Raw genomic sequence first — 23510 nt, 5'->3', positions numbered from 1 at the left:
GCCACTGCTGGCAGCGCAAGCCTCGGCTGGCCCTGGTTACCTGAGCTTCAGACGGCCCTGGGCAGCTGTGCAGCCGCCATCCAAGGCTTGCCTGCACCTCAGGCCGGCCCTGGGAGGCTGGGGGGCTGAGGGGACTGGGGGGCTCCAGAGGCAGGCGCGCAGAGTGGCCAGACCCACAGGCCCAGCCATGCTGCGCACCTGCCGCCCCAGCGGGGCTGAGGGGACTGGGCACTGCTATCTTGTGGCTATGGGCACCACCATCTTTGAGGGTGTGGCAGTCAATTAGCATATCCCCTTCTTATTGGCTTTGGGCGCCGCCATCTTTTGTGAGGTCATGAAGGTCAATTAGCATATTCCCTCTTTATTAGATAGGATATTCACTTATATTATTACTAGAGGCCCATTGCAGGAAGATTCCTGCAATAGGGCTTCCTGCTGTGATCTCTGCTGCCCCGCCTGGTTCCCTCCCTCTCCCCCACCCCACTTGCTTGCTTCTCCACAGCTTTGCTCCCTTCTACAGCACTTGACTTCTTTCTACCCTGTCTTCAGTCTTCACTCTGCAACTGGATATGCAAATTAACCGCCATCTTGGTTGGGTTAATTCGCATACTCGCCCTAATTGGCTGGTGTGCGTGGCTTGTGAGCATAGCGAATGTACGGTCAATTTGCACGTTTCTCTTTTATTAGATAGGATTTCCACATACTTGGGGCTTTCCCAGATTGCTGTCTCTCCTTGACTTCTAACTTACATGATGATCAAAGAATATACCCTGTATAACTGAAATATTTTTAAATTGGATGCGGGGGGGGGGGGGCCTTGTATTATGAATGAACACATAGTCTACTCTGGTGAATGTTCTATGTGCTTAAAGGAATATATATTCTGCTCTTGTTAGGCGAAGCATTCCATAGTTGTCACTAAGATTAAGTAGGTTTATAATGCTGTTCAAGTGGTCAATATCCTACTGATTTTCTGTCTGCATGGCCCATCAGTTACTGATGGAGGAATCATGAAATTCTCAACAATAACTGTCATTTGCCTATTTCTCCTTTCCATTCTGTCAGTATTTGCATCATGTTTTTTGTAACTCGTTGTCAGATGCATTTATGATAGTTGTATTTTCCCACTGTATTGATCCTTTTATCATGATAAATGTACCTCTTTGTCTCAAGAAATACTTCTTATATTAAAGTCTATTTTGTCTGATACACACACTCAAGCCCTCTTGTGTTTCTGTTTGTACAGAATACTTTTCCTTTTTTTATGTGCAACCAATTTGTACCTTTGAATTTAAAGTGCATCTTTTAATGGCAGCACATAGTTGGACCTTGATTTTTTTACTCAGTTTGAAAGTATCTACCTTTTGATCACAATGTTTTGTGCATTCATATTTAATGATTATGGTATGGTTAAATTCAGTTCTGCCACTATGCCAATAGTTTTTGTTTCTTTTTTCTTTATTGCCCTGTTCTTCCTTTACTACTTTCTTTTGTGTTAAACAAATATTTCTTAGTATACAATTTTTTCAGTGACATCTTGGTTATATTTCTTTGCCTTTTTTCTTTTCAGTTGTCAATCTCCTGATTAAAATATTCATCTTTAACATATCACAATCTTCTTCAAATTTATAGTAACTTACTCCACGTAGAATATAGAAACTTTGACCAAGTGTATTGGATTAAACAGTGACCCCATGTTATTTTAGTCATATGTATTACACAGTCAGGGAGAAACCCTCTTGCAATTTGAAAAATTCCCTTATCTGAGGACACTAGGTTGATTTCCAGATGGGTTTTTCCAAGAAAAAATGGCTCCCCATCCATGGTAAACACCTGTTTCCTTAGTGACAAGAGACCCTTTGAAAGGACCTTCCTAACATAATGGCTGATTAAGTTCTTTTCCAAGAACCTTGGTACTCCATAGTCATAATTAAAGGGAAAGAAATGGTGTGACCTATTGTTCCAGTTAAAAATATAATATTATAACAATACATAAGACTGCTTGATGGATTGCAGTCAATTGTTTGGGGTGGGAATTTTCTTACACATCTGTGTGTATGCATGTGTGTGTGTGTCTGTCTTTTAACTGTGTTGCTTTTTATAATTACCTGGAAAACAGAACTGCTTAAAAGCACATCCTTCAAGTATTTTTTTCATCCTAAAACCCTATGAATATTTTAGTAGATCAATTAATAATTCTAACCCTTTGCTGTTCTGACAAAATTTATTATTATAGGTAAAGGAACTTGTTTCATTTCAAGGAAATACCCCATGTCTGGCAACCCAGTGTTTTATGGCTTGCACTGTTTCAAATCATAACATGCAACCTGGCCGTGAAGGGAAAAGTCATCAATCAGAAGAGAAATACAAGTGTGGAGAGATCATTTTATGCTTCCTGCGGGAGTTGGACAGTCAGGATCAGTGTCGCCATGACAGTGACAATCTGGAGCCTGAGTCTTTGAGTGTGGTGCCATTGCAGCAAGTGACACCTGTGACCTCGTCCTAGTCTCTGGGTTCTTGCAAGTCAGGGATGAGCCAGCCATTTAATGATGTGAGCCTGAGTCCACCGGGCACGTCACTCCCTACCAATTTATTTCACATTGTACTTGGCTCAGAGCTAATTACCTGCGAGAGTGGACTCCTCTTTCCTTCTCGCTTTCCCTCAATTCAACGTGCTCCAAAATTATTTTTTTTATTGTAAGGAATTCCCATTTGTCTGAATTTATGTGTTAATGGTTCTAGTTTAAATACCCTTTGGGGTCCATCCCGCTCTGAGTTAAGCACTGGGGTCACAGAAAAGAACCAGGAGATGTACCCTATTGCTCTCCGTTCTCAGGTGTAAGGGCTGACAAATAAATAAGCAAACAAATAACAATGCACATTTTTTGAAGACTGCCATATTATGAGAAAAGGTCTAGCTGCTGTTTTAGCTGCATGAATTCAATGTTCCCAAACATTCAGCATTGCCAATATTGCTCTAATAGAATTCATTACCTGGTGTCTCCTGGTATTTGTAACTCTCTTTGTCTACTGAGTGAGTCATTTCATAATTAAGAATTGATTTGTCCAAGATTCCTTCTGTTCCTACTGAAATAATCAGGTTATCTAGAGTTCCCAGAATTCACTAATAACAAAGAAGCCAAATAAAGCAAATAAATCATACACACCTACATTGAAAGCCAGAACCTGAACTTCCGTTCCATTATAAGACTCAGGAATAGAGTGATGATTGATGTTTTGACTTGCAGGGGTCTGACTGGTGATGGCATCCCTAGGAATCAAATAAATGCTTCCTCCTGATGGTATTGTCCTGTTTATAAAATCAGAAACGCTCTGATCTGGAGGCTGGGTCTAATCCTAACTCAAGATCCCTTCATGGGGTTCACAGCCTCTTGTCCAGTTCCCAGATTGAGTCAGCTCTAGACCCAGAGCCCCATGATGGAGGAGGTGGAGATCAGGTCTTTGAGAAAGAGCTCTGCGGTGTGGCCACAGACATCAAACAGGGAAGTGCATGGAGCTCTGGGCAGTTCCTGTAGCAGAATCACAGAACAGACTCCTAGGCTTGAGGTGGGAAGGCATACTCTCTTCTGCTCACAGCAATTTTCCGTCTGGAAAGCAACTCCCTGCTCGATTTGGGGTTCCTGTAAAGACGGATGCCCACCATGGGTCACCGAGTAGCCATGCAACTCAAACCATTACTCATTAACTGGGTGTGATCTGATCCAGGGACTCATCCAAATTGATGGATTCTGCTGGTTTTCCCTGGGCTCACCGGGCATGCTGGGATTCACTGGGGCTGACTATTGGTGGAACAGTGCAGCACGTGTATATATATATATATGACGGGTCCTGTCAGGTCCGGAAAGTATGAGAAATCTTCCCAAGCAAATGGCCAAGACTACGCTGATGGTTGAAACCACTCTTCTTGTCATCAACACACACCTATTTCAGATGGCTTAAAAAGTTAAGTAATTTGCCCAAGATTGCTTAAATTTCTAAAGGCTGTAGTATTGTCTTGTTACCCCCATTAAACATTTGGGGGGGAAAATCCATCCTGATATTATCTTGTATCATTTTTCTCTCCTGAATTATATTCATTTGAAAAGCATCATATAACAATGTGGGAAATAAGTTTGTGCCTTTCATATTTGTAGGACTATAAATAATCTGTCTGATGCATGATGGGACAGTCTGAGACGATAGGAAATAGGACAAGGAGCGAGCCCATGGGGGTCCAAGTCAAGAACATAGTTTCAAGGAGAGGAAAAACGACTCTGCGGGGAGGAGGCAAAGGTAAGAAATCAGCTAAACATATAAGAGTTGGGGTCAAGGGCTTTGACCTGGTCAAAAAGTGCTCCCAACCCAAAAGTTGGAAAGTGGAAATGAATCAACATGTTTACTAGCAGGTGATACAGGCAACTGGGGGTCTTCACAGGGGTCAGAGAAAGTCTCACAGAAATTGAAAAGGGACAAGCTAATCTCTGAGATGAGTTCTGAATTCTATAGCCTGCAGATCTATCCTCCTGACACTGTCTTTTTTACCAGTGTTCTCTTTCCTGTTGCTGCGTAGGTCTTGAGTCAGCCAATAAATGCAAGTCGTGACAACAGCATGGGGACTGTGGCGGCCAGTGGGGCCTGTGCTTTGTTCGCCATGAGTTATTACTTCCGTGAATGCCTGTGTCCGACTGCAGCATCGCTAAACTTCCCAGGCTGACGCTTCTTTCCTTGTGGACTCTGGAACTTTTACTGACTCCATCTTTCATTTCTTCCACTTTAGCGCCAAACGAAGAGAACATGGGAGGGAAGAGCTACCTAAATAAATCACTGAGTGTTGAGAATTGCCATAGCAAATCAAAGTGGACCCATTATCCATGGCTCCTCAAGTCTCCTATGAGCGGACGAATATTCACTGAAAACAAAGAGAGAACCAAACTTTCTTGTGTTGCAATGAGAGGGTTAATAACACGTACTGAGCACTCACTGTCCTCTCGACCCCTTTCCTGTCAGCCTGAAGGAGAAACAGCTGATGCAGAGCCTTGGGTTCCTGACGTCCCTGTTCCCGAGTCAGAGTACTGAACATGGGTGGAAATAGATGCTGGTACCAACAGACCATGTCTAGCATAGCATCCTCTCAGCCACAGTGACTGATTCAGGGATGGGGCTTGTTGACCAATCAGAAACAAGAAGAAGCATGTTCGCATGTTATTAGTACTTGAAGAGGGACTTCAACTGGGTTGATAAAACTGTGGAGCTGCTTGAAAACACACAGTCCTGGGTTTGCTTACTCATAAGAATCACAAGGGCCATCCGTTAATAAGCAGCTGGCATCTATGAAGCAGTTATTCTCTGTCAGACCCTGTGCTCCGCTCTGCACATGAACTATGTTGCAGATGTGGCGACAGGAACCCAATGCACAGAGAATGTTATCACCCCCATTTGCAGTAGACAGGGAGGTGGGTCCCCAAGACTCCTCTTCAGGAAAGGGCGTGGCCTAGCTGCTGGAATACTAAGTCTGTGGTCGGCAAACTGCGGCTCGCGAGCCACATGCGGCTCTTTGGCCCCTTGAGTGTGGCTCTTCCACAAAATACCACAGCCTGGGCGAGTCTATTTTGAAGAAGTGGCGTTAGAAGAAGTTTTAAGTTTAAAACATTTGGCTCTCAAAAGAAATTTCAATCGTTGTCCTGTTGATATTTGGCTCTGTTGACTACTGAGTTTGCCGACCACTGTACTAAGTAGACAGTCTTTAGCCATCTAATGCAGGCTATTTTGACTCAGTACAGAACCCTAATGGCTCCTCTTAGCTCCAGAGCTCCCCAGGGGATCAGCCCAGATTGGTGTCAGTCCTGCGCCCCCCTCCACCCACTCACACGTCCCTTTCCTCCCCTTCCATAGAGGTGGGTCCCGTGAATACAACATCCCGTAGAAATGTCCCTCCAGCACCTCCAGCACAGTGAACTCCATATCCGTGTCTGCTTTCCTACGAACCCTGCAACACCACGTTACAGATAAAATGATAAAGCGGGGGACCCCTGGCTAACCTCACCACGTGGCATGGGTCCTGGGGGCGGAGACGGCTAAAGTACAGGAATCTTGCTAGGACCACCAAGGCTGATCCGGACGTTGGGACTGGACTCGGGACTGTGACTCCAGGAAAGAAGGCGGGTAAGACCCCCAGGGGAGCCCAGGAAGCCTGGCCATGCTGGGCAGGAGCTCCACCTCGCCTGCAAGCGAACAAGGCCCAGTCCGTGGGCGACTGCTTGATGTGCCGGTGGCGGTAGGAGATGGCGCACGGACGGCGGCAGTAGCCACATGAGAAACTTTATCTCGGTCTCTCCAACTCAAAGCCCCTGCTCAGGATGCCAGGGACAAACGGAGAAGCTGGGCACCTTCGCGAACTGCAGAGAGAGCGTCTTCCGAGGGCAGCCCCTTCATGCTGGCCTTCCGTGTTTCCGTCGTGCAGACTTCACGTTAACTACACTCATTTCCTGTCAGAGGCACAGGAAGGCTAATTCGCACGATTGTTTGCAATCATCACCTCCTGTGCGATCTTTTGAAAAATTGCCTTCGGAACGATTATGAATTTTTAATTGCATTTTAAAGGATCCCTTAGGGGTCGCTCTGATTCAACGGGGTGATGCCTACTAAACAATGAACGAACAAAACATTCTCTGAGACCAAGTTATCAAATGAGGCTTCCGATTGCACTCATTTACCAAGTCATGGACCACAAATAAAAATGAATAATTTTGAAATGTTAATTAGCAAATAATTTAAGATTAGTAGGAACAGTGAACGGAATTCCAAAGGAAGGAAAATGTGTAGGAGATAAAACTGTACCAAAGAAAGGAAGCAATAGCTGAGTAACTGGAGAATAAAAATGCAGAAGACCGGCACTAAAATGCCCAGCATGCTGAGAACCTTTCTTAGCAACTGTATTTACTTGTTTGTTCCTGGAGATATTTATTAAGAGTGTTTCTCCAAATTTGTAATCAAAATCCAAAGAGGAAATACAATAGGTTTTTATAGATAGTCCCTAAACATGAAACACGGATGAAACGCATCCAGCCCATGGGACATGGAACCGTGGAATAGAATAACTTTTATATTTCTCTTTCCTGATGCTCTTTATTTATTATTGATTTCAGAGAGGAAGGGAAAGGGAGAGAGAGAGAAACATCGATGACGAGAGAGAATCATTGATCGGCTGCCTCCTGCACGCCCCACCCTGGGGATCAAGCCTGAAACCTGGGCATGTGCCCTGACTTGAAATCAAACCATGACCTCCTGGTTCTTAGTTTGATGCTCAACCAGCTGGACTCTTTCTTTATATTCTTAAACATGTCCTTTTATCATTAAAATAAATTATTTAAAAATGATAGCATCTCAGCATTTTAAAGATGTTGTTTTCTGTGTTGGGTTTTTGGTTTTGATTTTTGGTGGGGAGAGGGGTTGGAGGCGGTGAAATGGAAGAGGAGCTGGGTCTCCACAGCAGCCTACGGCCTTCACTGTAAAATAAGGAGGCAGAAGTAAAGACAAGGCAGAGACCAGACACGGCACCCACCTTGGTTCTGGCGTGGGCCTGCTCACAGCCCGGCCAGAGCTGCACGCGGGCAGAGGAGGTAGATTGGGTTGTAAATTGCCACAATCAATGATGGAGAAAAATGAGATGACCCACAACAAATGATACCCAGCGGAGGTAATTCGGTTTGTCAATTGCGCTACTAATAAGCCTCCATTACAGTTTGATGTGTGAGGGGAAATCCAGCTTCATCTATAAGAGGATCAATCAATCCTAAAAGCCACCGTCTGTGTCAGCTTTGGAGCACTAACCTACCCAGAGACGGGGCTTGGGACCCCGCCCCCCCCCCTCCCCCCCGCCCCACAGGCCTGGCCTTTATCTGAAGTCATGAACAGATGCCAGGCGTGCTGAGCACCGTGGAGCCTGAGAGACTGGGCTCTAGGGAGCTCAAGGGACCTGAATCTGTCTGCCCAGCTTGCCTGGCTCTCAGAAGTCACGGCGACTCCGGGTTCCAGCCACAGCCCATCGCTGTCTGAGCTCCGACTGGAATGGATTGAGTTAAGCCGATTGCTCTTGTCTCTGCCGAGTTTATGCGATCCATCTCATTTAACACAAGCTCCTGCATCGCCCAGGAAGAGCTGCAGCCCACAGACCCTGGCAGCTGCTTCCACTTGGGGGCTTTTCGAAGTGTTCAAAGGAGACACATAGGTTATGATGCTCTCTTCGCTTACGTACTCAGTCTGATGTGTCATGAGAAAGAAACTCGGTGAAATCCTTCTGCAGGTAGGAACTTATGTAATCAAACTCAGTGGGAATGTTTAGCAGCTTCACAGAGCAAACAGGATGCTCTTTAGACAAGTAGCCGGTGTGCGTTGTTCCTTGAATGCTCAAGGGGCTGTTTCACCCCAAATCCTGCCCCTTGCATCCTTCCTCCGGGATCCCTCAGTCACGTCGAGTGTAGTTGTTCTCAGTTTCTCTTTATCTCCGACACCATCACTAGCTCCAGCGAGCACCACCACGAAGCAGAAAAGTCACAGATCACACACACTGCTCTCTTCTGCGCCTGTGCTGCGTGAGTCAGAAGTAGAAGCAAGTGGGAGCACAGGCCCTGGGGGGAAACCAACAACAGGAGCGCCAGGCAGTGTGTGTGGCTGACCTGCACACAGCTGATGATGATTGAGGGAGACACCTGTCCACACCAAAGCCATCCTTACTGGTATAGGGCCGGCGGCACTCCGGGGGGGCTGGGGGCTGTGTGATTGGGTGCATGGACGTTGGATAAAATCATCTTGGGAATGAGCGGTCTCCATCAGCCCTTCCCATGGAATGGGGCTGCCTTCTTGGAGAGGCAGATTCTGTGTCCTGTGGAGGGAAAACCGCCTTACAAAGTGGCACCCGAACAGCCAGTCATTGAAAGGGCCAAGGCAAAAATACCGGCCAATGGCGCTCAGTGTTCAGACCCTGAAATCGGCAGCCCATGTACCCCCCGGGGGAAAGACAGCATAAAATAGCGTGCTGTCAGCGGAGAAGCCAGCTGTGCCGGGGCTTTGGAAATGTGGGGGCATTGTTTGTGATGACCCTAAGAAAAAGAGGGGGTGCAGAAGGGAGCAGGTGAGGTGCTTCCTGGAAACCCACGCAAGGCCAGTTAAAAACCAAAGGAGGGCTCTAACCTGTTTGGCTCAGTGGATAGAGCGTCGGCCTGCGGACTCAAGGGTCCCAGGTTCGATGCCGGTCAAAGGCAAGTACCTTGGTTGCAGGCACATCCCCAGTGGGGAGTGTGCAGGAGGCAGCTGATTGATGTTTCTAACTCTCTATCCCTCTCCCTTCCTCTCTGTAAAAAAATCAATAAAAGATATTTTTTTAAAAAAAAAGAGGGAAGCCCAGCAGGTGTCACTCTGTGGTTGAGCATCGACCTATGAACCAGGAGGTCGTGGTTCGATTCCCAGCGATGCTCTCTCATCGTTGATGTTTCTGCCTCTCTCTCCGTCTCCCTTCCTCGCTGAAGTCAATATATAAATATACATTTAATTGGAGGGAGGAGTAGGCCTTGTCCAAGGCTGGACAAAGCCCATTTCTAAGGCAATCTGGATTATTCGTGAAAGAGGCCACAGTGCCTTTGTCTCCACCGCCACCAGAGACATCAGGGCGGGCGGGTGGAGCCACGGGCTGAGACCTGGGGTGCACCTGAAGCCCTGGGCATGGGGCTCCCCTCCCAGCCAGCCGCTCGCTGCGCCCCCTTCTGGCCACGCGGACAGCGCGCGCTCCAGCTCCCGTTCCGGGGGCTGACTCCATTTCAGCCGCGGGAATCGGCGACCAGACCCTCCTTTCCCTGGTGTCACCAAACCTTGAAGAAGGAGACCCTTGGACCAGCGAGAAAAGCTGATCCCGAGCTACGGCTCTTCCCGGCTCTCCAGGCTCTTCCCTGGAAATGACTGACTTAGTGACATGGGGGTAAAGGTGGGGACCGAGTGGCTAAACCCAAAGGTCCCCCCACGTTTCCAGTTTCCTCTTGGGGGGTGGAGGGGCTGGCTTGGTGGTCCCCGCGCCAGCTCGGGTTTGGAGAGGGGTCGGCGTCGTGCCACCCCCTCCCAACGACCAGGAAGGTGAGGATGGGCGGCGGGAGGGCGGCGGGGTCTCAGGCTCCATCCCTTCCCCCGCCCCGCCCCGCCCCGCCCCGCCTCTCCGGGAGGCCCTGTGCGGCCGCGGCTCTCCAGCAGGTGGCGCTGCGCTCGCTTTCATCCCGCGGCCGCGTCGGCTCCTGCGCCGGCAGCGGGGCGCAGCCGGGAGGCTGGGACTGAGTAGCGTCCCCCGAATCTGCGGCTTTCATGACGTGTCGCTGCCAGGTCCAGCACTTTTCCTCCAGCCGCGGGTTGTTGTTTTTTTCCGCCACTCTTGCCTTTTCCCTCTTCCCTGCACCCGGGCTCCCTCCCCCGCCTCTGCCCAAGCGCACACCCCCGCCCCTCCCCTCGCCCCCGCGCTCAGCCCCGCTCTCCGCTCGCGGCCGGAGGGAGCCAGCGAGACGGCCGCACCTGGCCGGAGAGGGCGGGCGGCGGGCGGCGGGCGGGATCCGCGGGACCCGGGAAGCCAGACCCAGAGCCGGATGCACCGCGAGGAGGAGGATGGAGTCTCTTGACAGCCTCCGGGGGCTGCTGTGACCTTTGACCATCTGACTCCAGATCTTTTTTTTTTTTTTCCGCTCTTCTTTTTATTTCCTCCCCTCGCCATCCACCGTGCAGCCAATGACCGGCTCTCGCTCCGTTCCGAGAGAGGAGACCATGATGGAGTGAAGCCACCCGGTCTGCAACCAGGTAAGCGGTGCGTGCACTTGCTCGAAGGCGAGGCGCTGGCACCCGAGTGGGCAGGACGCTCCGCGCCCCGGGTCCCCTCTGCCCCTCCCCGGGCGCCGCTGCCGCCGCTGCGGGCACCTCCGCGCGAGGAGGAGAAACGAGATGCCCAAGTCAGGGGAAGGGAGAAGCCGTTACATAACGAACAGAAGGGAAATCTGCTTCACTCGGTTTTCATGAGCAACTGGAAACGGCCGGGAGGGGCGGGCGGAGAGGAGAGGTCTGCATGCCGGGGCGCGGAGCACCCCAGTCCGTTACCGCCGGCGTTTACCGCCTTCCACGGCCGGGCCAGGACGGAAGGCACGGATTAACGGGCAGGGGCGCCGTCCTGTACAGTTGGGGAAAGCCCATTGTCTTTGTGGAAAGCTGTCTCCTTGTTCTTCTTTGCTTAGTCGAGAGAGAGAGAGAGAGAGAGAGAGAGAGGATGAGGAGGAGGAGGAAAGGGGAAAGTGAGGGGTGGGGGAGAAGCGGGCAGAGGATGGAAACAATACCTCCCAGCTGTTTCCCATCAGCATAACCCAGGTGTGGTGTGATGGCTACAAGCAGTGGAGGAGAAGCTCTCTCTAAAAGTCAATGAATTATTGGGGGGGGGGGGCTGCAGATCAAATGAGATTTTGTGGCATTGAGGGAGTTGGGCGAATCCGCTGACTTGCTTCCTCCTGGGTCTGTTTTTATTTGCACGGAGACATGGAGGTTGGGTTAGTTTAGACAGACATCGCATTCGTATTCCCAAACCCCAATAAGCCTGGGGGCGATCCACAGGTGCATCTCTGGTATCGGGCTCCATATGGAGAGACTCTCGGGGAGGAGGTGTATTTTAATGGGGACAGCCACACAGAAACGGGGTGAGGTTCGTGGAGAACCAGGATACCAGAATTTTCCAAAGAAGCCCGCCTCCACTCCTATAAAAGGAAGGGGTGGGGAGGACCTCGTGTTGGGGAGTTGGAGGTTTATTATATGTTTAGAGAGTCTCCTGCCTGCTTTGATCCAAAGTCAGGCGGTCCGAGGGAGCCCCCGCAACACAGGGTGCATGCAATGCCAGCCACATCCCTGCCAGCGCCGGTACCTGCCTGCCTTTCCCCTGCTGAAACCCGGGGGACCGGGTGCCCAGGAGCTGCTGAGAGGAGAGGGGGGCTTGCGACAGTCCAGGCTGAGCTAACTAAGCTTCGCCCATTTTGCCTGGAGAGAGAGCTCGAGTCTCCATGGCGACTCAGGTGGGAGGGGAGAAGGCAGCTCCAGTTACCAAAAAAAAAAAAAAAAAAAAAAGATTGGACAAAACTTTCCCAGCTCCAGGCAAAGAAACAAACCAGCCTCGTGCCCTGCAGAGAGTCCTAGGGCACCGGCTCTTCCCAACTTCCGGCCGGCGACCCTCAGGGGGCCCCGAGGACCCAGCCTGTGCCCAGCAAACCTCCCAAAGTTGCCCCGGGGGCTGAGATGTTAGGGCCCCGGTTCCGGATTCAGCACCAAGGCCAGAGCACAGCGCCCGGCTCCCGCCTCGCGGTCTGCAGCCCCAGCCAGCGAGCAGTGTTAGCTCCTTCAGTCACTCTCTCCAAAGACTGGTTCCCTCGCCCGGGCAGAATCAGAATAGCTGATCCTCCACGGAACCGCGTGGGACAGAGAGGCTGCAAACCATCCATTTCACGCATGGCGGTGCATCAGAGTAGCTATTCAAAATCAAGAACCCTGAGACGGCAAGAGATCCGAGATGAACTGAGAATGGAGAAAGATCCGGTCCTTAAGGGAGAAAAGGGACACGCGCACACGCATGCACACGCACACGCGTGCACACACACGCACACATCAAAGATCAGTCCCTGAGGACGGTTTTCTCGGTTCCACCTTTGGCTTCAAAAGCATCCATTCATCCTTCACTCCCTGGCTTTCCTAACTTTCCGGGGTGCAGATAGTAGAAGGGCGCTTGTGGGAACATCCTGGTCTGTGAGACACCAGCCAAGTCCTGTCTAGGGGTCCTGGGACCCCCGCAGGGGAGTGGAGACATAGTTCACTCTTAGGCGGGACCTGGCGGACTCCTGGTTAGTGCTGGTGAGCCCCAGGAAACGGAAGGTGTGCTAGTGAGATGCGACCAGGTGGCTGTCGTCAAGCCAGTGTGTGAGCAGCGTTGCTAAGTGGATGAGGTTGCAGGCCTAGGAAACAGGAGGCAGGACTCCCTTTTCTTCATAGAAACAAGGAAGAAACTGCAAGAGGAAGGCAGGTTATTATCACCCGAGGTCCACTTCCACTCTCCTCCAGGGAGCACAGGTAAGTCCCTCTGGCATGCTGCCCTCGCCTTGGGCAAGGCTGGTCTCTGCCCCGCTCTCCTCCTCACTGGTAATAGTTCCTGGTACTCTCACCCCCCAGAGTGATGCTGATGAGGGAAAAGGTAGGGAAGGTGACAGCCGCGTTGCGTTTGGAGTAGGAAGTTGTGACAAGTGGCACTGAGGTGTCACGGGCCCGGTTTGAAGTGCAGGGCCCGGGCAAGGTCTGGCAGCTGGGTGGAAGTGCTAATGAAGCCTCCAGCATATGCCTGGCTGCTTTCCTCGTTGGAGGGTGCCCTTATGCGGTGTGGTCTTCGGCTGGTTCTGGCTGGCTGCTTTGGGGGGTAAACGAGACAGACCCTGGCTTTTCTTGCTGGCCATGCCGTTGCTTTCTGAAGATGATGTACGCAGCGCACTGGGGACTTGGTGAAAGCCGTGTGTTTATACCTTCCGGCCTTTTGGAGGGGAGGGAGGGTCTTTTTTATTATTATTATTTTTTCATGGTCGCTAGTGAAGGCAGAAGCAATCTAGCAATCTACTGCAAACCTGGGCGAAGGATGAGCTATTACGCGGCTTCTTCCACTTCAGAGTCTGATGGGTACTGGCACGTTTATCTCTGGTTTAACGTATGAAAGTGTTGCTCGCGAGAAGTGCTGCAGAGTGTTATGGCTTAGAGCAGCTGGGCCCTGGCGTTGTTCCATCGGATCCTGTCAGCGGCAGGGAAGTGGAGATCACTTGGGAAGATAACGCCGTGCGGGGGTATGGATTATTACATAAACAGAGCAGTGTACTGGTGAGTTCTAAAGTTCAGTTTCTCTGATGAGTTAAAAAATAAAGACGAGAATGCAAGTGATCTAGGATACAGCATTGCTCGATCAATAATCCTTCATTCTGGTAGAGTGCAGGCCCGTGTGTTCAGTGCTAATTTACCAAACTACGACTTGCTTTCTTCCTGGGCGGTTAATTGCTGAGCAGAGTGTCACTGCGCCCTTATGACAGTCAATACACACTCCACAATCATGGGTTTGCCCATTTCCGTCAGATTTGTTACGGAGAGCGACTTAAAATGTATCTCTGTGCGCTCAGAGCCATTTTGTAATTTTTTTATTTTATTTTTTTTTTTAGAAATGTAATACTGCACCCTGGGATTTCATAAACACCAGTACGTAACATATCCGCTCGTATGGCCCAGGTCTTTATTTACTGCATAGGCTGTTTCTGTGAAATATACACAAATGCTTGAATTTGCTCTCATGTTCCTCCCTGTCTTCTCACAAACTATCTCTGCTTTTCAGGATAAAAAGAAAATAAGACACGAGAATAGCTGTTTAGTAATCAGTAGGAAAAAAATCATTGGAGATTAAAAATAAGTAAATGTAACCTTATGGTAGCTTGACCCCTTTCACTGATTTTCAAAGGTAGAAAGTATTACTTTCCTCAAGAGGAGAATGTTGATCATGTGGATCTTCATGAAAACAAGACAAACCCTCTTCATCAAAATGAGCAGGTGTGCAGGACGAAGCTCTTCTTCTTTTCACTAATTTTTCCTTTGTCAAATGATCTGTACGTTACATGTAGGTTAATAAAGGAAATGTACCAGCAAGAGGCAGGCTAAGGGGAGGAAGGGTGTTAGGGGAAAGCAGCTATTTATTTTTACCCAATTTAAATTGATGGTATTTCTCAAAGCAGGGCTTTTTTTCTTTTAATTCATTGTATCAGAACTTGAAGGTTGTTGAAATTGAGATGTTTAAATTGAACAAATTTGGATTTATAGCTTGTTAAGATGATGTTTGTCATTTCCTTTATTTTCAATAATGTTATTTAGGTCCCAAAGAGAATTGGTTCATCTGGATTTTTACAAAATTATTACATTTTACTCATTAATATCAATAAAAGGAGAATTGGTAGTTAAGATCAAAAATCATCGAGACGCTTTTGTTGAATTAAGGCTTTATTTTCAGTTGTAATTAAAGTATTTAGGGAGATAGAAAAAGAAAATGAAGTCATTTGGGATAAAAATACATTTTAAATGTATTTTAAATAATTAGTTCTAGAAAGAACTAGGATCCTGTGGAGAGAAGAGGTCATCATAATTGCAGTCCGTGCTCTACTGGTATTCTGCCCCTCGTCTGAGGAAACACTATACTCTCCACATATTGATATCAGTTGACTACCTCTACTCAATAACACAAATTTATTTCCCTCAAATGAAGAAGGACCATGTCATCCTAAAAAGAATGTTCATTATCCCCTAAACTGTAGCCTTGATCACACATTTCACATTTCCTCTCATGGCTATGCTTAGGACCGGGGACCTACAGTACATGTATATCGTAATGGTAGTTCTTTTAGTGATTAGATTTTGACTAGTATTCACCGGTCATACTCCCAGTCAAAGGGATGTGGTTTCTGCTATGAAAATTTTACAAAATGAGCCAGCAAGTGAATCTACGGTTAAAAAGACCCACATCCTCGCCAACAGTTGTTTTGTGGGACTAAATCAGAACATGTTCTGTGCAATGTGAGAGACTGATCTAGAAATTCCGTTTGAATCCTGGTGCTGTAGCAGTTTCCTCTTTAAATTTACCAGCGTCCACTTTTTTCCTGCCCAGAATGAGAATTGATTTTTTAAACGATGTTTTATATGTTTCTCATATCATCTAACAAAAACGTATACAAGTGGAACGTGAGCTCGGGAGGGGCGGCCTGGTGATTAAGAGCTCAGGCTCTGGTGTCCACACAAATGCATTAGCATCGAGCTCTAGGTGTATCCATCAGCATTTACTAGATTAAAGGTGGCGACAGCCATTCCAACATCACAGTGGCTTACAGAACAAAGGGTTATTTCTCCTTCACGCTACATGCCTTCGCTGGTCAGCTGTGGCTCTGCCCCCTTGTGCCCAGTCTGAGCAGGGACATTGCATTGCAGTTCAGAGGGGAAGGAGAATGCCAAATTAAGCAATGGCTCTTGCAAGTCCTGCTCAGATATGGCACAAGTTATCCACTCCCATTCCATTGACCAAAGACAAGACACATGTCGCACCAATGCCAATGGTCAGCGAAATGGAGTTGTACATTTCCCCCACAGTGAGGTGCTGCCTGTCATATAGCAACAGGTAGAGACGTAATCTTCTTGCAGAGAGGGGAGTGAATAACTGGGGGCAATTGTATAATCCACGACACTAATTGTGTGGCTTTGATCAACCTTACTTAAGCTCTTGGTTTGCTTGTCTATAATATAAAAAAATAATAGTATTAACGTCTACCCCAGAAATGTTATGAGGATGAATGTGATCATGTAAGATCCCTAGCACAATGTCCAGCACAAAGCAGGCACTTTATAGATTGTAGATACTCTTTTCCACTTGTTACAATGTGTCATTAGGTTTAGTCCTCAATGAGGCTACGTGAACTGTATTAATTAGATAGCTGCTGCAACTGAGAGCTCCCTGTAGCTCATCAGGTCAGCAAATGGAAGATTATTTCTCCTTCCTGCAAACCTAACTGGGTGATGCCATCAGGGACCCAGGCTTATCGTCTCTAACTGTTGGCTTCCACAGTCTCCTGAGGGTTGACATCCAGACGGCAGATGTGGAAAGAGGGGGAGTAGATGATTATGTAGGAGCTGTTTGATGACCCAGGCCCGAAAGTAATTGTACCACTTCTGCCCAATGTTCCGTGGTCATACCTCACTGCAAGGGTAGCTGCAAATGGTAGTTTAGCTCTGTGTCCTGGAGGAAGGGAAACTGGTAGGGTGAATACACTTGGGTCTTTGGCGTATATACCCAATGTTAAACATGCCCATTTGACTTCTTTGATATAAATGTCTGGCATCAAAGAACTACAGCTAATGTGGGTCAGGAATAGAGTGAGGCAGAGTAGACTGTTTGTGCCAATGCTGAAAAGATCCCCGGTGGAAGTAGTATATAGTCGAGCCCTAGAATCATGCTTCAGTGGTGCATTTTTTTAAAATAATTCGTTGGGATCTTTTGACTTTTGGAGTGGGTGTATTGGATTCTGACAAAAGATATGCAAATGCCCATTGTTTGCCTTCTGGTAGCTGAACCGTTAACTCCAAAGAAGAGGTGACTTCACACCCAGTGCTCAGGATCCAGTGTCTGACCGTGACAGCTACACGCACACTGAGTCTCAGGATGCTGAAGAACTAGGTGCCGTCTCCCAGGATCCAGCCCTTGCTGTGGACTAGCAATTTGCATTTTTGTTTTGCTTCACGTAAACATCTATAGGTTAGATACATGCTCTTAAGTTTACGCTGAATGTATCGAACGTGCATCTGTGCCTCCTGAAAGTTGACCGTGTAATTTGCAAGTAGTCTTTGAGAACCCCTGCCCGTCTCAAGACGAGCAGGTACCCTTGGAAACTTAAATCTATACCTTTGCGTTAGAAGGGAGAGACAAGCTTTAATGACAAACTTGCAGTCTAGGAAAGAGAAATGTCAGCAGGAAATAGGAGAAAGCTGTGAGAGAAAGAGCCAGGAGCAGTATGGCGCCGGTTCATAACGCTGCCAGCTCCTGTATGTCATTTCCACGCCTCAAACCTGGGCGCCAGAACCACCCAGAAGTTTTCGATCCCTGTTTCAATGTAAGAGTCTCATCTATTATTCTTTAAATAAAAGACACAATCAGTGCGATAAGAACGGTGCACTCTCGAGAAAAGCCACGTTACGAAAGTGAAATAGAGGGCTTATCGTGGCAAACCTTCGTAGAGTCAAGTGAAGAAGAATCATAGTTATACAATTGTTCGCTTCTACTTAAAATATCTCTTGAAGCTCTGCATATTTCCAGAATTTGACCTTTAATAGCTACACCCTGTATTGTGATGGCTCCTTGGACCAGTTAGTCAACACATCTTTAAGTGGATCTTCTATGTAAAGAAGACAGAAGGGGAAACAGAGAAAATGCCCCGATACCAGCCCTCAGAGGCACTAGACTTTAAGGAAATAAGAGCATCAATAAAATAATCATGTAGAAAAAGAGAAACATACATGAAACAAGACAGGGCTGGACTCTAAGGGAGAGGGACGTTAATAAGGGCCGGAGTCGGTAGGAAGCATCTGCAGATATGGTGGGAGGTAAGGAGTGTCGGAGAAGAGGAGGGTTTTAGTGGGGAAAGGTGGCAGGGAGGGCTTTCCAAATGACAGATTCACCTGCATCCAGGGAGTATTGGCAATGAGGGTGGATCAGCAGAGGGATGGAGAAAACCGAGAGCCAGGCATTGGCATGAAACTTGAGGTCGTAGATCTTTGAGAAGTAACTGCTTTGAGAGAAACAAGAGGAAAGATACACAGAGATTTTGACTTGGCAGCCATGGAAATACTGGGATCCTGAGACAGCTGGATGCTGACAGGAGGGAAGAAGAACAAAGCATGCTCAGAGCAGTAAACTGGCAACAGAAAAATGGTCCCACTTTAGTGCCTCCAGTGGTGCTGAAATCGAAGATCACTCCTGAGCGGAGAGACCAGCTGATGATGGATTCAGCCCAAGAAAGCTCTACCATCGCACCCCATGAGCAAGAGGGATTGCACATGGCCGGCGTCCAGGTGTGGAGTTGAGGTCATTCCAGTGAATAAATAACGCGGAGGGAAGAAGGCTGAGTGAGCCCTACCGCAAAGAGTTAGACTGAGGTTAGAGCAGTGACTTGTCATGCTCACTGCAAACCACTAACTGCAGCATTTGAGAGCATGTCTTTGGGGGTTAATCCTTCCCCGGGCACTGTAGGGACAGGCATGCCCAGGCTTATGAATGGGATATTTGTTAATTCTTCTTTTAAAATATATTTTTATTGATTTCAGAGAGGAAGGAAGAGAGAGAGAGAGAGAGAGAGAGAGAGAGAGAGAGAGAGAGAGAGAGAAATATCAATCATGAGAGAGAAGCATTGATTGGCTGCCTCCTGCACTCCCCACACTGGGGATCGAGCTTGTAACCCGGGCATGTGCCCTGACAGGGAATTGAACCCAGGACCCTTCAGTCCTCAGGCTGATACTCTATCTACTGAGCCAAATGGGCTAGGGCAGATATTTGTTAATTCTGAAGATAACAAAACCGTTTAATGTTGGGATATGAAGCAGAGAGGAGACAGGACTGTTATCTCATTTGCAAAAATTATGTCGCTTGATATTCATCTCACAGTCATTCAGAGTTTTGCATGTCAAACAGCAGCATTCTCTCTGCCCATCACTTAAGGCTTCATGGGGGTCCCTGGGGGTTTTGCCTGGCTCGGAACAGCATGAATGAGGCCATGAGAAACCTGGAGCCCTAGGTGACTCCTCTCAGAGTTCCCACTGAGCTGCCACCAATGAAAAAACATGAAATTGCATGCCTTCCCACCCCCTTAGTCCAGGAATAAACCACAATGGCCATTCAGCACAACGTGAGGGGTAGGTCAGTTCTAGAACTACCAAATAAATGAAGATATTTTTCACAAGACTTCAAAATCACAAAAATAATGGGCAAAAATATCTTGCCCTGGATTTTGTTTTTCAGGGAAATTGTTGGGCGTGCATCATTGAGATGAGAATTTTGATTCTCTCTTCCTGTTGTGTGCGTAAGTGGAGTTTATTTTAACCAGCATTGCTGAATCCTTTGTGAGTCATGGTTATGGTGGGGAGAGCAACAAGGTGATGTGGGCTCTGGGTAATAATGGCTATGATGATGTGGGGTTATTGGGTCAGGAAATATACCTTGCCTGAAAATTCCTTGTTATACATAATCACCAAAACAATCCCAAAGTCATCCATAGTAGCCCACCTATAATGTGTGTAAAACCTGGATTTTAGGGCAACTGATGAAGAAGACAACACTGTGATCATAGTGACACACAAACCTAGAGATAAGATAATTTAATTAAAAGCCACCAAATATTTTCAAATAAGCCCTCAATTTTTGTCCCTGAGTTAACAAGATTTTCTTAACAAGCACTTGTTAAACTATAACTAGATCTTTTTTGGTTACCCGCACCCCCCAACCGATCCAAAGTAGACTGTCCTTTTATTGCAAAAGTAGCATCGGGAGGCTATTAGCACTGAGGAGGGACCCTGGGTGTCCTTGTGAGAAATCAGAATCCTCATCCGACTGCCCAAGATCTTACAATATGCAAGTATTTTCTGGTTCATTCCTTTCTCCACATAAGGAATCTGGACCCAAGTTACTTCTTTCCTTGCTAAATTTCCAGGTGAGCTGGAATGAAGCAACACTGGCCCAAGGAGAGCCACAGGCAGAGCGCTAAGCGATGAGTCCGCATACCCATCGTGGCTTCTTTCCAGGCTGGTTCCAGACATAGGGAAGTGGGCTGGGTCACCTGTGCATCATATTCTAACCACAAAACAGATCAATCCACTCTGTGCCCCCAAGGTTTCATAAATGACCAATACCATGAGAAAAAACAAGAGCATTCCCATTGAGTTGACTAAGAAAGGAAAAACCTTGGGGAGGGCCCTGGAGCCCTTAACACAAGCAAAGGATCTCCGAGATCGGAAAGAGGAAGGACAGAAGTTTCTAATAAGCAGAGAGAAGATATATGCAACAGGACCTCTCTGAAACCAGAGCTTCTCACACTGGGCTGTGTTTAAAGGGGAGGGTAACCTTTTTGCTGCATCTCAGAGAAATCAAGAGGACAAGCTAGGTGACTCCTTGAGTTAAAAGCCCAGGTGGCTAAATATGAGATGTCCATGGGGGTATATTTGAAAATGTCACCAAAATCCAAGGTCGTGTTTTTATGATTGACCTTTCTCTCGCGCTGTGGCCACTCTTCCATGGGCCTCATGGTGCAGCCACCCCACGGGCTGATGCGTGCCTGCACGCTTTACTTCTGTGCCAGGCTCGAACCCCTTGCCAACACAGGGTAGACTTAGACATCGCTGCTCACCTTCTGTGTTTCTCCCTAGGAGTCCCATGAAAGAACCATTCAATGTCTCATGTCTTCTGATTCCCATCAAACTATTAGAAACTATCTTACCTAATAATAGACAAACATGTAAATTGGCCATACCTCTGCTACACCCACCAACCAATCAGAGTGAGTATGCAAATTAACCCACCAAAGATGGCAGTTAATTTGCATACACAGGTGCTGAGCAACAAGGGGGTGGGCGGCGAGGGAGGGGCAGGAATGGCGATGACGTAGGGTTCCGCCCCACCCCTGTCTCTCAGGGCCTCTGGGCAGCATGGGAAGGCAGGGTCGGAGCGGAAAGAGGCGGCTCCGGGGCTGGGCCGGAGTGGAAAGGCAGTGCAGGCAGCCAGGGAAAGGAAGGCCCATTCTAGCACGAATCTTCGTGCATCGGGCTTCTAGTTTAAATTATAAAAGCTTTGTTTGGAAAATGAATATAGGCTATATATGCCATGAATGATAACCATCTCTAGAAGTTCAGAGAGGACCCACTGAACAAGAAATAAAACACATAAATCCTGTGAATCAGAGGGAGACGTAAGAGGAAAAGAGATTTTTTTTCCCCTTACAGACATTCACCAGTGAAAACACCTATTTAAATGTCACTCAAGCACAGTATCTGAACAGAGGAGGAGGAGGAATCCAGGGTGTTTCCGATGGGACGAGGAGGTGGTGTGTGCTTCCCTGAGCCGTGTCAAAGCGGAGCTCGGTCATTCCCGGGTCATCGCTTCCTGACAGGCCTGCGTTGCTGTTTCCCTCCGGGTTGCTCTAAAGACCTCCAGAAGCCAAGCCAGCGCTGCCAGCTGGAACCACAGTTCCTTTCACAAACCCTGAGAGATTGGAGTTCACACTGAGGCATGTGGTCCTGTGGAGTGAGCATTGACAGACGCTGAGCCCTGGTAAAGGAGTTCTTTAACTTCTGTCTATACCAGGTTTTCCAGCTATAAAATAGGGATCATTCCAGAAAACAAGTTCAGTGAATTAGTAAGCTGTTTTCTCTAGCCTCTGCTTGTAAGAGGACATGGGAAATTATAATCGGCAATTGAATGATCTTACACTGTTTTAAAATGCCAAGTGTACATGTTACTTCCGGAGGCAGATGCTACTGAGAGCTTGACTTATAGGCCTTTAAGAAAGAAACAAGTCCAGCTGGTGGAGGAGCATTGACCTATGAACCAGGAGGTCATGGTTTGATTCCCGGTCAGGGCACATGCCCGGGTTGCAGGCTCCATCCCCAGTGTGGGGTGGGCAGGAGGCAGCCAGTCAATGATTCTCTCTCATCATTGATGTTTCTCTCTCTCCCTCTCTCTTCCTCTCTGAAATCAATAAATGATATTTTTTAAAAAAAAAAGAAAGAAACAAGTTCAAGAGTAGAATAATGACTCAGGTACATCAAGGACATCCACACCACCAAAGACTGGCCTGTGTCTGGCATGGCACACTCAGCACACAGGGAAGTGAGCTCGTGGTTTAGAAAGATCTTTAACAACTGCATTGGAAATCCTAGGTTGTGGTTTTGTTTACTCCTGAGTTGAAGAGATTATCCAAATAACTCAATTAAACCAGAACACCCCATTCCTGAAGCAGTTTCAATCATCCAAGTTTTACAGCAAAGTCAATACTGAATCCTGTGGGTACCAATGACCTTTATAATATGCATGGGCTGGTGAGTATGGCTGGGAGAGACCTCCCAATGTCCGTACACCCGTCTGACCACAGTGTATGTCTGTGGTCCCCATACAAGGCCCATCCCCGGACCCTCCACCCACGGAATGTAAGACAGTGTACGTGGGCGCAGCCTGCCTCCTCGAAACCCGTCTTCTCTTTCTCTGAGGTCACACTTCCCTTTAAAGTAAGTTGTCGATTTTCACTCTCCCGTCGTCTTAACATTTCCACAGAGCCAGGAATGTTCATCGCTAATTGAGGAAAGTTAGTAAATTTTGGCATTAATGAAGCCTGTACTCGTACAGCTTGACCAAAGACAATAAAATCCAGTCAGTTTACTTTACCTGGGCATGTCCCATTCATTTGTTACACAAGTAAGCTGTACGCAAGGTAGGAAAACATTCAAATGAGCTAAAAGAATTCAGGAAGGAAGGAGGAAGAGATAGGGGGAGGGAACAGCACAGACAGTAAATATCTGGGTGTATTTATATGTGTTAACTAAAGCCAGATCCTCTGGCTGACACTGTTCTGTTGCCTGTTTGTTTTTAACCTTTAACCAGATAATAGATCATCACCTTCTTTCCAGATCAGTCATGTGGTGGTTGTAGGTTTCCTTGGCTCCACTTCCTTCTTCTGTGGCCTCGCTCCCCACACTTCAGCCCCTTGCCGATGGCCTCGGCAGTTCCAGGAACAGGGGAGAGTCTTGCTTCCTCACTCCCTGTTTCTTTTGCTTGAAACGTTCTCCCCCCAGATTGCCCTTTCTTCCTTCAAACCCTTAGATTAGCCACCCTCTCAGGGAGGGTTCCATTGCTCCTCTCTGAA

This window comes from Cnephaeus nilssonii (assembly GCF_951640355.1).
Source record: "Cnephaeus nilssonii genome assembly, chromosome: 3".
NCBI classification, from domain to species: domain Eukaryota; kingdom Metazoa; phylum Chordata; class Mammalia; order Chiroptera; family Vespertilionidae; genus Cnephaeus; species Cnephaeus nilssonii.
This window is presented reverse-complemented; position numbering follows the sequence as displayed.